Raw genomic sequence first — 16,167 nt, forward strand, 5'->3', positions numbered from 1 at the left:
ATGTAATATTACACCATCAATTAAGAAAGATACTGAGGTACTTAAAGTGTTGGAACTGTGTGACAAAGCCTACTATCGGTCAATAAATTTCCTTTTGACTGTGTTAGCTACTCTACTAGTAATGACATGCAGTGTGGAAAGATAGTTTTCAACCATGAAGAGAGTGAAAAGTGTGTCTAGAGGTTTAATGACACACCAGAGACTTAGTGGACTAGCAATGATTTCCATCCATCAGGACATCACTATCAAACCAGAAAAAGTAATTGACAAAATGGCCGGGGAGAAGAAAAGAAGACTGTTGCTGTAAAGTAAAAAAAAAAAAAGTCAAAAAGTATTCTAAACATTTTGTTAATGAAAGTAAATAAATAACATTTATTATTTAAACTGTTATGCTTATTCATATCATGATCTGATCACCATGCTCAATATATTCCATATGCATGGGGGTATTGGGATATCGATACAAAAGGTTTGTTAGGGTAGATCATCTCTCACTCTAACACAGCACCCACCCCCCGAATCAAAATCCTGGCTATGCTGGTGGCATGGGCAAGATCCATCCCCTTTCTCTATGCTAATAACCACAGGGAAATGATGATTATGCAAGTTTCAGGTCTAGACAGTGGACGAGGCTGAATTGGACTTGGTCCTGTTGTCTAGACTGCCCTGAAGCCAAAGGCTATTCATCAATTTCCAGCAAACTCTGGAGCATCCCCTGGCTTTGCCCAACACAGGGAAAAGTGAGTTAAATCAAAGCATACAAAACAAAGCATATATGTACACACACACCACACAGCCCCTGGGATAATCATTGGAAGCCACTATATGTATTGGGAACAGCCAGTGGTTCATTGAGGTGAGTCTGGGGTCTTTTTGCTTGTATAGACAAGTCCAGTGTGTAAGCAGGTGCTGTCTTATTGGCTGATCTGAAAGCAGGTGCATTAGCTTATTTAACCTTGGTACCTCTAGGAAAAAAGGTATTTCCCAATTACTAATGATGCACAGTTTTAACTGATTTTTTCTACTCTCTATAGGAGACTTTGAGAAAAAAATAAGCCGTTAATTAAGCAAAGAATCAGAGACAGAAAGACAGAATAAGTTCGTTCAACCAAACCACATCTGCATTCTGCTCACTTTCAGTTCATCAGATAATATTCTCCACTGTTATGCAAAGTGCTCATTATCAAAGTGCAGGTATACACAAAAGTCTTGTGCAGCATTTATGCCATCAAGGTTTAATGTGATGTAGTCTCCGTTGTTGGAAAGATGATGCGGAAGAACCTCTAGAGCTTTATCATTCTACTCCTGTGGTTTTGGGGTTACTGAAACACGGATGTATAATGTAAATCTTACCAAGAGACTACAGGAACATTGTTCAGCTAGGCATTTGTATTGCTACCAGGTCATTCTGATAAGTTGCTAATTTTCAATATGTATGAAAAAAAATTAAAAAATGAAAATCATCCAAAAAATTCAATGTATTGTCGAAGGCTTTCATGACTGGAATCACTGGGCCATATAGCCCAGTGAACATGGCCATATAGCCCAAAAAAACCTACAACAACCCAAAAAATTCAATCTTTTTACATCTAGTTTTTCAAACTAAGTGGCTGCATTTCTGTATTGTCAAAGGCTTTCATGGCCGGAATCACTGGGTTGTTGCAGGTTTTTTCGGGCTGTATGGCCATGGTCTAGAGGCATTCTCTTCTGATGTTTCGTCTGCATCTATGGCAAGCATCCTCAAAGGTAGTGAGGTCTGTTGGAACTAGGAAAAAGGGGTTTATATATATGTGGAATGACCAGGGTGAGACAAAGGACTCTTGTCTGCTGGAGCTAGGTGTGAATGTTTCAACTGACCACCTTGATTAGCATACAATGGGCTGACTGTGCCTGAGGCAAACTTTTGTTGAGAGGTAATTAGATGTCCCTGCCTGCTTCCTCTCTGTTGTTGAGCTGTTGCAATTTTAGAGTTCAGTTCTTGTGGGTTTTTTCGGGCTATATGGCCATGTTCTAGAGGCATTTCTCCTGACGTTTCGCCTGCATCTATGGCAAGCATCCTCAGAGGTGAGATCTGCTGGAACTGGGGAAAAAGGGGTTTATATATCTGTGGAATGACCAGGGTGAGACAAAGGGCTTTTGTAAGTTGGGCTAGGTGTGGATCTTTCAACTGACCACCTTGATTAGCATACAATGGGCTGACTGTGCCTGAGGCAAACTTTTGTTGAGAGGTAATTAGATGTCCCTGCCTGCTTCCTCTCTGTTGTTGAGCTGTTGCAATTTTAGAGTTCAGTTCTTGTGGGTTTTTTCGGGCTATATGGCCATGTTCTAGAGGCATTTCTCCTGACGTTTCGCCTGCATCTATGGCAAGCATCCTCAGAGGTGAGATCTGCTGGAACTGGGGAAAAAGGGGTTTATATATCTGTGGAATGACCAGGGTGAGACAAAGGGCTTTTGTAAGTTGGGCTAGGTGTGGATCTTTCAACTGACCACCTTGATTAGCATACAATGGGCTGACTGTGCCTGGAGCAAACTCTTCTTGAAAGGTGATTAGATGTCCCTGCCTGTTTTTCTCTCTGCTGTTTTTGCTGTTGCAATTTTAGAATTTTTTAATACTGGTAGCCAGATTTTGTTCATTTTCATGGGTTTCTTCCTTTCTGTTGAAATTGTCCACATGTTTGTGGATTTCAATGGCTTCTCTGTGTAGTCTGACATGGTGGTTGTGAGAGTGGTCCAGCATTTTTGTTCATCAGGTGCTCTGCTATGGCTGATTTCTCTGGTTGGAGTAGTCTGCAGTGCCTTTCATGTTCCTGGATTCTTTGCTGCGTTTGGTGGTCCCTATGTAGACTTGTCCACAGCTGCATGGTATACGGTAGACTCCTGCAGAGGTGAGAGGATCCCTCTTGTCCTTTGCTGAACGTAGCATTTGTTGGATTTTCTTGGTGGGTTTGTAGATTGTTTGTATGTTGTGTTTCCTCATCAGCTTCCCTATGCAGTCAGGGAACAGCAAAAACATCTAAAATTGCAACAGCAAAAACAGCAGAGAGAAAAACAGGCGGGGACATCTAATCACCTTTCAAGAAGATATTTAGGGATCAATATTACAAAAAGCAACATAAACCTAGTAAAAAATAACTACGAATTATTATGGGGAAAACTACAAAAAGATATGAATAAGTGGAAGCACCAGAGTTTTTCTTTATTAGGTCGGATCTCAATAATCAAAATGACTATACTGCCCCAGCTTTTGTTTCTTTTCCAAACCTTGCCAGTACTAAGAAATGATCATTTATTTAAAAAATGGAATTCGGATGTGACTAAATTTATATGGAAAGATTGTAAACCAAGAATTAGCTTCAAAATTCTAACAGATGAAAAAAAAGGGGGCGGCCTCGGACTACCAGACTTCAAAGCTTATTATGAAGCATGTAACCTGGTAGCGTTAAAGGAATGGGCCACACTGGAGAATAGACCACTATTAGCATTAAAAGGACACGAGCTTAGGGCTGGCTGGCACGGATACCTATGGTATAACAAGAGAAGGGTGGAGAAAGCTTTCAACGACCACTATGTAAGAGCAGCCCTAATAAGAACGTGGGAAAAATACAGACCCAGACTGTACACTAAAACACCGTTGTGGATCTCCCCAACGGAAGCTAAACATAAAAGGGAATTAGAAGAAAAGAATTGGCTAACATACCAACAATTACTAAAGAAAAACGAAAATGGGGAAGAGGGGTGCCTAACATTAAAATCGGTAGACGAAGTAAAACAGTTGAGTAACAAGATTACATGGCTAAACTACCACCAAATATACCAGGAATTCAAAGAAGATAAAAAACTGGGTTTTAGCCAGGAACAAGGGCTTTGGGATTTAGTAATGAAGAAAAAGAGGAAATTAATCAAAATTCTTTACCAGCAATTACTCACATGGACCACGGAAGAGGAACGAATTAAAAATTGTCAGGTAAAATGGGCAAAAGATATAGGGCATAGCATATTAACAAAACAATGGGAAGAAATTTGGACGAATAAAATAAAATATACAGAAGCCAGCGACATGCGCGAGAACTGGTATAAGATGTTCTTCCGGTGGTATTACACCCCGGAAAAAATATTTAAATTTAATAATAAGGGCTCAAGTCTGTGTTGGAAATGTGGAAAAGAAAAGGGAACTTTTTTCCACCAGTGGTGGTCATGTAAGCTAGTTAAAAAATACTGGAAGGAGATACACAAAGCAATGCAAAAAATCACAAAAGCCAATTTCACCCAAACACCTGAAACATATCTATTAGGAATTATAAATACAAAATTAGACAAAAATCAAGAGAAAATAATATTCCTCCTCAGCACAGCAGCAAGAATGCTCCTCGCAAGTTTGGAAGTTGAAAGAAGTACCAAGTTTGGAAGAATGGGTTTTGAAAGCATTGGATATTATCCAGATGGACAGTCTCTCGCAAAGACTTAAAGGATCACACAAACGCACAAACTGGTCAGGATTTAAAGAATATATTAAAGCCAAAAAGGTCCCGTTACAAATAGACTTGTCTTGCATTTGAACAAAAGAACTACAAAAGTCTAAATCGGCATCGGGATGCAGAAGCCACAGGAATTGAAGTCACCCGGAAGACTGACGGGAAGCAACCCCCCCTCCCCCTTCCTCCCCTCCTCCCCCTATACTCGATACCCTACCTAACCCTACTCAACCCTCCCTACACCCCCCTCCCTTATCAGGCCCCCCCCCCTCTGCCTATTCCACCCCCCTCCCACCCCAACATCCTCATATTCCCTCCCCCATGGATGTATATAGACAAAACCTTAATAAAAATATTTTTTTTAAAAAAAGAGTTTGCTCCAGGCACAGTCAACCCATTGTATGCTAATCAAGGTGGTCAGTTGAAAGATCCACACCTAGCCCAACTTACAAAAGCCCTTTGTCTCACCCTGGTCATTCCACAGATATATAAACCCCCTTTTTTCCCAGTTCCAGCAGACCTCACCTCTGAGGATGCTTGCCATAGATGCAGGCGAAACGTCAGAAGAAATGCCTCTAGAACATGGCCATATAGCCCGAAAAACCCCACAAGAACTGAGTGATTCCAGCCATGAAAGCCTTCGACAATACAATTTTAGAGTTTTTTAATACTGGTAGCCACTAGATTTTGTTCATTTTCATGGTTTCCTCCTTTCTGTTGAAATTGTCCACATGCTTGCGTATTTCAATGGCTTCTCTGTGTAGTCTGACATGGTGGTTGTGAGAGTGGTCCAGCATTTCTGTGTTCTCAAATAAAATGCTGTGTCCAGGTTGGTTCCCTGGTCATTCCACAGATATATAAACCCCTTTTTCCTAGTTCCAACAGACCTCACTACCTCTGAGGATGCTTGCCATAGATGCAGGCGAAACGTCAGGAGAGAATGCCTCTAGACCATGGCCATACAGCCTGAAAAAACCTACAACAACCCGACTGCATTTCTATTACCCAGAGTAAATATACTGGCTTAAGTGGTTGCACTGGTGATGTAGGTGAATGATGTGGAGCAGGAGTAAGATGTCCATGAGTGCTGTACTGAACAGAGGGGTAGAAGAAGGTGACAAAAGGCATCTGTGTTTGGGCAGAAAGATGCATATCCAGCTCCCCAATTGTCTGGAAGTCAGCAAAGGTGCAACTACATCAAAGAATTATGCAGCTTAATACACTTCAGTTGACATGGCTTTATCTTCTTTGCCAAAGGGTGCTAATACCTCACCAAGCTACAAATCCCAGGATTCTGTAGCATTGAGCAATGGTGTTTAAACTAGTGTCCAACTTCATTAATTCTATTGTGTTTTGTGATAGTAAATCAGCATAGGATGGCATAAACACCAACAGAACCACTGCTTTAATTCTACAAATGTGATTCCCATGGAGCTTATGACTAATATGGCTATGCTATGATTAGATATGACCATGTACATTCTCTATTCTTATATATGCCTTCCTTTCTTTTGTGTTATGTGGTCAACAGATCAAAGAAAGGACAGATGAATAAGATGGACAGACATATTTAGCACTGTCAAGAGAGTATATCTCATGACTCAAAATCACTTTTGGACTCACCACAGAACTTGACAAAATACTTTTAGAAAAAAAATTAATGATATATTGAGGATATTGGACTGAACCATGATTCTCTGAGTCTCAACATTTAGGCAACCTAGGGAAGTGGTGGGAAATTAATAATAATAATAATAATAATAATAATAATAATAATAAACGTTATTTATACCCCGCCACCATCTCCCCAAGGGACTCGGAGTGGCTTACATGAAGCCAAGCCGAACAACACATCAATAAAACAAGAAAGCAATAAACAAAAACAATACAATTAATGTAAATCACATATAAACATTAACACACAAAGATTTAAAAGCTATGGCTGGGCCAAATGTAATAGTTTAAAATCAAAAAATAAATGCTGGGCATGAACAAGGTAGGATATATCTGGTAGGGGTTTTTAAAAGAAGTGAGGGGAGTGCAATCCAATGAATAGTTAGTGCATTCTGAGGACATTTTGCTGTGTATTTCCTTATTCCGGGAAGGCACACTGGAACAGCCACGTTTTCAGCTCCTCCTAAAGACTGACAATGTTGGGGCATGCCTGATATCCCTGGGAAGTGAGTTCCAGAGTCCAGGGGCCACCACCGCGAAGGCTCTTTCCCTCATCCCCACCAATCGCACCTGTGAGGGAGGCGGGATTGAAAACAGGGCCTCTCGAGATGAACGAAGAGATTGTGTGAGTTTGTACACGGAAATGCAGTCACGCAGGTAGGCGGGTCCCAAACCACTCAGGGCTTTGTAGGTAAGAACCTGCACCTTGAATTGGGACTGGAAAATGAATGGCAGCCAATGTAGGTCCTTAAACAGGGGGGTTGACCACTCCCTGTAAGTCTCACCAGTTAGTAACCTGGCTGCCACCCGTTGTACCAATGGGAATTTCCGAGCCATCTTCAAAGGCAGCCCCACGTAGAGTGCATTACAGTAATGCAATAATGGGGAGAAATGTATGATTTTGGACAAATGTGAATTTTAAGTTAGAGGAATTATGAAATTTAGCGACATCACTAGGCCTACGTGACACCAAAAATATGGTATAATGAGTTCTAAATAATCTTCCTTCCAACATATTTGTCTGTGTGTTTGTGTGTGTGCAAGTGCACATTTGTTTTAATGGATGTGTGTTTTGATGTAAACACTAAAACAAAATGAGAGTATGGTCCATTAAACAAACATCACAGATTTAGATATTCTACAATATTGCTGCATGTTTAATAATGTGCCGTCAATTTTGTTTCCTTTGTGGAACAGTTATCTCATTGTTTCAATTAACTGATCAAATCTGGATATGAACAGCAAAATGTAATCATGTGGTACTGAAAATGATAGTTTCCAATTCATATTTATCTATAATAAAAAGATGCTTCAGTTTCAAGCCACTTAAGCAGTGTTCATCAGTCCTCCTTGTGATTTTCTTGTTCAGTCAATTTATCAGTCTGTACTGGACACTGTGATGATATTTGATGTAACTATGCCTTTAGTAGCAATGTGAAAAGGAGTTAAGCTAGATGCCATAGATGTGTAGTCTACTCTGTTTCCTACCAATGGCGCGATATGAAGTAGTAAGGCATGAGAGAGCCTTCTTAGCTCTGGTACCTTGACTGTGCAATGCCTTCTCTTTGGAGGCCAGACTTAATGCCAACATTCATTCAACACCAGAAATAACATTTCAGGTGACATGAAATATAAATAATGTCAATACAAAATGTCGCCAACTGCAATTTTATCATGAAAATGGCGTCCCATAATCTACTATTCCCCAAAAGGCACATAAGGCACAGAAAAAACTTTGGTAATAAACATTCTAACACTTTTTAAATTGAATGCTATTTGAAATTGTCTTTGTTTTTGTAGAAGGTAACAGGTAATGGGCTTGGCTTCTGCTCAACATGTGACCCCATTAGAGACTCTCCACTTGTAGGAAAATATGTTCCAGAGTGGAAGCTAGATTAAACTAGGTGCTGGGTCAAATGGCACTATTGAGGGGAAAAAAGTGGTGCTTCACAGTCTAATGATTTTGTGCGGAGTTAAGCAACACCAACAGAGTCTATGAATATAAAAGCACAGCACAATGTTCACATGAGGCAAAAACATTTCATGAGCAAGGTTTCCATTTTGAAACTGAGCTCTTCAAACTTGAGAAGAAAATTCTGCAATGAGATACATCCCTTCCCATCCAGGTTTTTTTTGTTTTGTTTTGTTCAGGAACTGAAGAGCTTTTTTCACTCTTCAAAATCATAATCAAATCTCCCAAGAAAGAGCCTATTGATGTACCTTGATGTCTCTGGAAAGGATCCACTTTTTAAATTTGACATTGTTCTGAATCTTGAAAGTGGCATGCAGGCATCTATAAAATGCCAAGAGCAGACCTAGAGAAAATGTTGAGGCTGTGGAGGGCATTCTTCTGTTCTTCTACATCTGAGAGACTGGAGATTTTAGCATGTCGATCCTCAATACATTACTTGCAGTAAAGAATCCTGTGGGTGTACTGAGTTTTCCTTGGTAAAAAAAATTGTTGAAGGAAGTTTACAAGTGCCTGCAGGTCAAGACAGACAGTTATTGGAAGTGGGTCGGAAGTGATTTGAACACATTCTCAGGTTTGCAAACAAAAGCCTCATACTACAACAAAAGCCTGTTCAGATCACTTACACTACACTTGATAATTTTTTGTCTCTGTCTAAGATTTCTTATATCCCATATTTAGCAGCAAGGAGGCTATGAGTTATTCCTTCTTTGGATTATTATTACTGGGGAAAAATCCAGAAGAAGTTAGGGGTAACTTCAGACCAATTAATAGGACTTAACAAAATAGTAAAAGCCCTAGAAACTGTCTCCTTGAGGAGCATCTTAAGGAGCTGGGTATATTTAGCATGGAGAAGAGATGATTGGGAACTCACATGATATCCATGTTTCAATATTGGAAAGGATATTATATTGAGGAAGGAGCAAGATTTTTTTCTTCTGTTCCAAAGACAGAGCAATGGATTCAAACTACAGGGAATAAAGATTCTACCTAAACATTAAGAAGAACTTCCTGATGGTCAGAGCTGTTTAGCAGTAAAATATGTTGCATTGGAGTGTTATGAAGTCTTCTTATCTGGAGGTTAAACACATGCTGGAAGGCCATCTGTTGGGAGCACTTATAATGTGTATTTCTGCATGGCAGAATGGGATTGTACTGAATAGCTCTTGTGATCTCTTCCAGCATTGTGATTCTTTGTTGTTGTTCATTCGTTCAGTCGTCTCCGACTCTTCGTGACCTCATGGACCAGTCCACGCCAGAGCTCCCTGTCGGCCGTTACCACCCCCAGCTCCCTCAAGGTCAGTCCAGTCACTTCAAGGATGCCATCCATCCATCTTGCCCTTGGTCGGCCCCTCTTCCTTTTGCCTTCCACTTTCCCCAGCATAATTGTCTTCTCTAGGCTTTCCTGTCTCCTCATGATGTGGCCAAAGTACTTCAACTTTGTTTCTAGTATCTTTCCCTCCAGTGAGCAGTCGGGCTTTATTTCCTGGAGGATGGACTGGTTGGATCTTCTCGCAGTCCAAGGCACTCTCAGCACTTTCCTCCAACACCACAGCTCAAAAGCATCGATCTTCCTTCGCTCAGCCTTCCCTGATTCTATTATTCTATAATTATGCTTAAAACAGGTGGGAGAGTCTTTGGCTTTTTAAAAACATTTCTATTTCATTTTTTTCTCTCCACTGCTTGCTATGTATGGGGGAAAAAAAATCACAAATACTTGAAAAAATGTTTAAATTGTTTCTTGAGTTTGGGGGAATCCTGGACAAAAAATCTCCTACTTTGGGATTTTTTTCTGCACAAAAAATGCATTTTTACAGTAATAGTCTGACAACTTCCAGCATCCTTCACTATTTGGCTACAATAGCTGGAGCTAACTGGAGTTGCAGTCCAACCACATCTGAAAGACTGTATAATTTTCTTTAGAATCTGAGACATTTTTTTGTGACTAATCCCAATTGAACCAAGAAGATTTTACTTAAGTGTTAGTTTATCTTTAAGTATATGCTTCAGTGGGTCTGTTATAGTTAGGACATGCCATCAGACTGAGGCATTATATGGAAAAACGGCCAAGCTGATACAAACAGAATACTGATTATTGACTTTTCCTAATGGAATGTATTAGTTTAGACTTCTGGTTATGTGAAAATGGATGTCAAGAAAGAAAAATGTGAACCTAGAATTCATCTGATTTCTTCACCAACATCCATTGCTGTGCTTGAATAGGCCAACTTTTTATCATCATGTAGGTTTTTTTGTACTAGCCAAAAAACCCATTTTAGTCATTTTTAATGGAATTTACTAGTCTGAAGGGACCCAGTGTGACAGTGCAGATATACAAGAAACAAATACTCTACTATATTTGTAATGGTTTGACCAATTTTTGAGAGAGAATTGTTTGTCTGATGTTTAGATTGATCTGAGGAGCTTCATTATTTTCTTATTACCATTTTTCAGAATTTCTGTCTCCTGTTCTTCCATCTTCTCTTGAAGATTTCAAAGCATAGTACATTGATGACAACATGTTCCCTGCAGGTTCTACAGTGAGACAAAGAAAAGAAATGGTGTGCTGCAGACTGCAAACAGGTTTCAGCAGAGCAAATTTAATCACACACTTGCTGTAACTCTATCATCATTTCCCTTGATGAGTACATCACAGACTTAAATTTTGTAAAAGAGGTCAAAAAATATCTCAGTATAATCTAACTATAACAGTAACAGCCAATTTTCCTGTGATGGGAAAAAGTGCTGCACTGGTGCCAATATCTTAAACCAACTTTACATTATACTGTGATGTCTATTAGAGTTTCCATTATGTCTCTTTGAGGAAGGATCCCATTTTCCCATCCTCCTCCTCCCAATGGTTGCTTCCAATGAAACAAGAAAACTATTCTGCAAGTAGTCCATAGTTACACATTATTTCATATCTACTTGATACTGCTGGTTGAGGTTGTTTGGAAGTTTTGGAGGAATTGAGGTGTCATCAATTTGAGCTCTTACCATCAGAAACCTTTCTACTAAGATTTAGATCTTGGACTTTATTGCCTGAAGCTGCTATTCCACAACATTCATATGATAAGGGATACCCAGCAGCTTATAAGGATGATCATTCCCATTATCACCTCTCCATAGTTGCACAACTATAATGATTCATTGCTCTGTGGTCCTGCAGCCATACCTCCTGTTAGGAATATAACTCCACCTTTCCTCAGTTGTGCTGCTCCATTAAGTTTTTTAAAATACATGTTTATAAGCAACTTTGTAATGCACGAGAACTGATCAAGCTCACAGCATGAGATGATGGGACTATGGCACAATCAGTGGTTATGGATGGGTTTTTCCCATCAATAGCAGAGGATGGGTTTATAATGTATAGATGGCAGACCGGCTATGAGTTGTGCTTGGTGTTGTGTGATAGGAACCATCACCAAAGGCTTTCATGCCAATTTGTCACCTTCAAGTAATAAAGTCCCTGACCTGGACTCCTGATGCTATATCCTGGGACAGCAGAGAACTACTCTTTGTTTTCTGTATGCTGCCTGGAAATTTAGGAATTTGTAGTCCAAAGAAGTAGTTTTTGTAAGTTCTTGTTGTATCTCAGGCTAAGATTCACCTTGCTATCTCTGACAAACCAGCCAAAATTGTGAGGTAGAAAGTTTATTGTGAGGTTTTCAAACAAAGCAGTTCATCAGCAGTGAGAAGATCAGTAGTACAAGGTAAAAATCCAATACAATCCCTTTGAGTCAAAGCAGGAGACTTGAAGCATAGAAGCAGAGTAAAAGTCCAGGAAATGGCATGAGGTAACGTGAAGCAGGCTTTCCCCAAGCCCCAAAGCCGAAGGCAAGCAAGCCATTTAGCAACGTTGGAATTGACACAGAACCAGCTCCAAGGCAGTTTACTTATAGGTAAAACATCAAAACATTGAACATCAGACAGGCAGCTAACAAGCAGTTTTCCCACCAACGGATGAGCTCAACACTTGGTCGCAATTCGTAAACTCCGTCTCAACACCTGCTGGGCAGCCTGACCTTGATCCCCACCAACTGCCTTATCAACTACATTCCGTTCCTGTGAGAACAGCGGCTTGTCTCTAGCTACAGATTGTGACTGAGAAAACTGAAAGCCCACACCTGCATCTGTACTCTCATTCCCATCATGCTGTTGCTGTTGAACCACAACAGTTCTCACTATCACCCTGATTTATCAAGTTGTCCTGCTTTGCAGACACTTTTTGTGATGCATGTTTAGCCTAAAAGGTACAGGTATCTCAGCAGAACTGTGAAGGGTAAGTTGTTCAATCTTGCAGTCAAGTTTTTGATCATCTACAAATATAGCATCTATCAGGTCTTCACATATTTTCAAAACAGATTTCTTAAAATTTGGTGGGGAGTATGTTTTTGTTTTGCATTCCCCACTTCTATGATTAGGATAGATTACCTCTCTTGGCTACGAGGTATGCTTGACTTCAAGCTGTTTTTCTTCTTCTTTCTATCCTACATTTCCAACATTTGAACACAGGGACATATTGTTTGGGAGTGTCTCAAAAGGGCTCTTTGTGTCAGGTGTGAAAATGCCCAGCGTTGCTATCTCCTTGGTGTGAAGAAGAATATATCGTTAGTATGGCTACCCAAACCTTCTTGTTCAGTACATTTTACCAGAACAACATTAAATGCACAGCATAACATGAATACTATGAAAATGATTGTCTGCCCATGGAAATGCTTTAAAGATGACGGAAAAACATTAAAGGAGCCATCTTTAGCTTTATGTTTTATCACAAACAGACAGACACTGAAAAGCTACACGTATGGCCCCAGTCCTCAGGTGCTCCATAAATAGAAATTCTATTTGAAGTGAAAGGCCTTGCACCACTAAAGTACTCTTCTGAATTTGCTATTCAAAGCATCCATCTTTTCCCATTTCACAGCATAACAAGATGTTTAAGCCTGATATTTCCCAATAAATGCTCCATACTTTTAGCTAAATGTGCATATTTATTCCCTAGAGGAACAGGAGCATTTAAAAAAACAAACAAACTTGGTCAGTGATCATAATCAGTAATGTCTAAAAGAGCAAAATGCAAATGTATGCATTGGAGTTGGAGGAGACTTTGGGAGGAAAGAGCCAGGAGGAAGCGAAGGACCTCCAGGACAGATTGTTTTTACTTGGTCTTCAAAAAAAAATGAACAAAGATGCAGAAATGAGAGCAACTATTAACCGAAAGCTAATTGAAACAGGGAAACAAGAATGCCTTACAGAATTACTGAAAGCCAAATTAATTAAATGTGGTTTGAAAGATCAGTTGAAGACACACTGTAAAGAGGTCATCAAGGTGAAGGGATTATAACATGTCACAATTGATGATTTGGTGGCAGAAATCACTCCAAAAGGCAGAGCCTTGGTGGCTGACAGTGTAAAGAAGGAGCTCCTACAAAAAATAAGAACATGCCTTAGCCAGCATGCCAACTTTTGAGTCTTCTATTTCAGTCATACCATATTCTGTTAAGTGAATTATGCCAGAAAATGGAAGATATTTATTCCATACTTTGGGGTTGAAGCTCCCTTTTAAAAAATGTTTAGTTATTGAAAGCATACTTTATTACATTGAGTTCTTAATTTTGGTATTTTAATAAAAGCAATAACCAGAATTAACCTTTGGGGTATTTTGGAAAGAAATCACATGTCTTGTGATTAAAAGGATGTTGTGCTGTTAACCCAAGTGCATTGTTTTGTTGAAATGGGGGAATAGCTCAAACATTTCTTGCTTAGGAAACAGCCTATTCAAGGCATTAGTATTTAAGTATAATAATTACAGATCCATTATTAGTTGAATTCTGGGGCATTAATATAGAAAAACATCTGGTAAAGATGTTGCATACTAGGGGATTGCATTTTTAAATACTGAGGGATACTGTATACCTATGTTCTGTGGTTCTGTTGTTGACCCTTCACCTCCCTTTCCTAGTGCTGTCAGAGCATAAAACCTTTTCTATCCTCAAGGCCACAGGCAAGGCTAAAAGTAATGGTGCATATAATCTCAATCTCTCTCTCTCTCTCTGCCATCCCTTTCTTTCTGTATCTCTCTTCCTCTCTTCTGCCCCTTGACTCTATGATATTCTTGGTAAAGGAGATGGAATTCCTGTGGAAATCTGGACTGATCATATGTAGAGTCTCTTTGATTTAGGTCAATCTACATGGCTTGATAAATGATATAAAAATGCTTGTGTGTGTATGTTTTCAACAGTATGGGAATAATATAGTTGCAAGGGATTCCGGGGCCCATCTCATGCAATTCTTTCCCCCATTCCTTCTGCCATGCATACTATATAGCAGTGGTTACCAACCTTTTTTAAAACTAGGAACCACTTGACCAGGGACCACTTTGACCAGGGACCCCTCTCCAACATTAGTACCAAAAGGGCTACGAATCAGTTTTTGGTGAACTTTAGATTTGGTTTGGTTATTTGGGGTGCTGATTCAGAAAATTGCCTTGGATAGACTACATCAGCTCTAGTTTCTGATACAGAACATATGCTATCCAGTAGTCACCATCTGCTTGCTCACAGACAACCATGTTTAATAAGCCTCGGCACTATCAGAGGGTTTTGCGAGACCAGTTGTTCTTGTTGCAATGGCGTAGTAAAGATGAAGCCACAGACCATATTTTAGTTCTTGTGGGCCACTGGTGGTCCACAGACCACAAGTTGGGAAATACTGCCATATAACTAAAGCCATCTTCCCCAGAAGCTTGGAAGTGCTTCTGGATCCACCTTTCCAAATGTCAGTCCAGATAGATGTGGTGGTCAGGAGTTATTATGATGATCAGCTTTGGTTGATATGTCAGCTGTGCCCCTTTCTAGAAATCGAAGACTTAAAGATGGTAATGTATGTGCAGGTAACCTCAAGGTTGGACTGTATATTGGGCTTCATCAGTACCAAGTTCAGAAATTCCAAAATATGATCACGTTGTTTACAGATTCCCTCAGGAATGAGCATATCACACCTATATCTAAACCACTCCACTGACTGCCTATACGTTTCTGAGCAAAATACTAATACTTTGAATAGATTGTCTCCTAAGAAAGAAAGAAAGTATGAAATTATTGCATTTTATTTCCACACTTCATTGTCTTCCTTAACATTATAAACTTTGTGGCCTATGCCATAAAAATTAAGACTTGGAAGGGGATTCAAGTCACCAATCTACATAAATTTCTCATCTTTACTTCCAGCAAATTAGTCACTGTGTCCTATAGTCAGAACCAGAAGCATTATTTCAACCTTTGGTGGATTGCCAAAGGCTACAACAAACAATTAAGTAATCCAGCAAAAGACAGGTTTGCATTTATCTTATTTCATATCTTTACAAATTATCTGTAGGAGATACTATTACTTACTCATCTTTTAGAATATCCTAAAAAAAAAATAACCTAAAGTCTGGATGTTCATAGACTACATTTTGTACGCCAGTTCAAATTTATTTATATTTATTTATTTACCATATTTCTATCCCGTCACTTCTCAACCCCCGAAGGGGGACTCAGGATGGCTTACAGTGGGCACCGTTACGATGCCACTACATAACAATTACAATAATAAAGCCACAATTGAACATAAGTCATAGTTAAAAACAATACATAAGCAATCATTAAACCATAAAACAATCTCATCAGCCATATCGCCGTTCCAGTCAATGTCCTTCTAAAGTGCTGTTTGCATCTATTGTCCGAAAGCCTGATCCCAAAACCACGATTTTAATTTATTTCAAAAGACTGAAGGTGTCATCAGTGGCAGATTCCTTTCTGCTCAAAAGTAAATTCTATAAACTTCAGTGAGATGTCCTTCCAGGTAAAGTGTCCGGAGTGTTGAATAAGTTTCTGCATATTCAGCAATGATTTTGGGCTAAATTGAAATTCTGCTTCCAAATACCACCTGTGAAATTGAGGTGCATAGAGAAATGAGGGCAGGGGTGCATAAAGAAAGGAATGGAAATAAAAGTCTCAAATTTTGTCAGCTTTGCTGACAAAGGATGTTTCAACAGGTCTCAAATTGTTG

The 16,167-nt window shown here is 39.5% G+C and overlaps 1 pseudogene; it reads left to right on the plus strand.

The window, feature by feature from the left end:
- Positions 1 to 13,294: 13,294 nt before the first annotated feature.
- On the plus strand, positions 13,295 to 13,585 carry LOC132765395 (transcription and mRNA export factor ENY2-like; annotated as a pseudogene).
- Positions 13,586 to 16,167: the final 2,582 nt, after the last annotated feature.

This window comes from Anolis sagrei, chromosome 2, assembly GCF_037176765.1.
Source record: "Anolis sagrei isolate rAnoSag1 chromosome 2, rAnoSag1.mat, whole genome shotgun sequence".
In the NCBI taxonomy this organism is placed as follows: Eukaryota; Metazoa; Chordata; class Lepidosauria; order Squamata; family Dactyloidae; genus Anolis; species Anolis sagrei.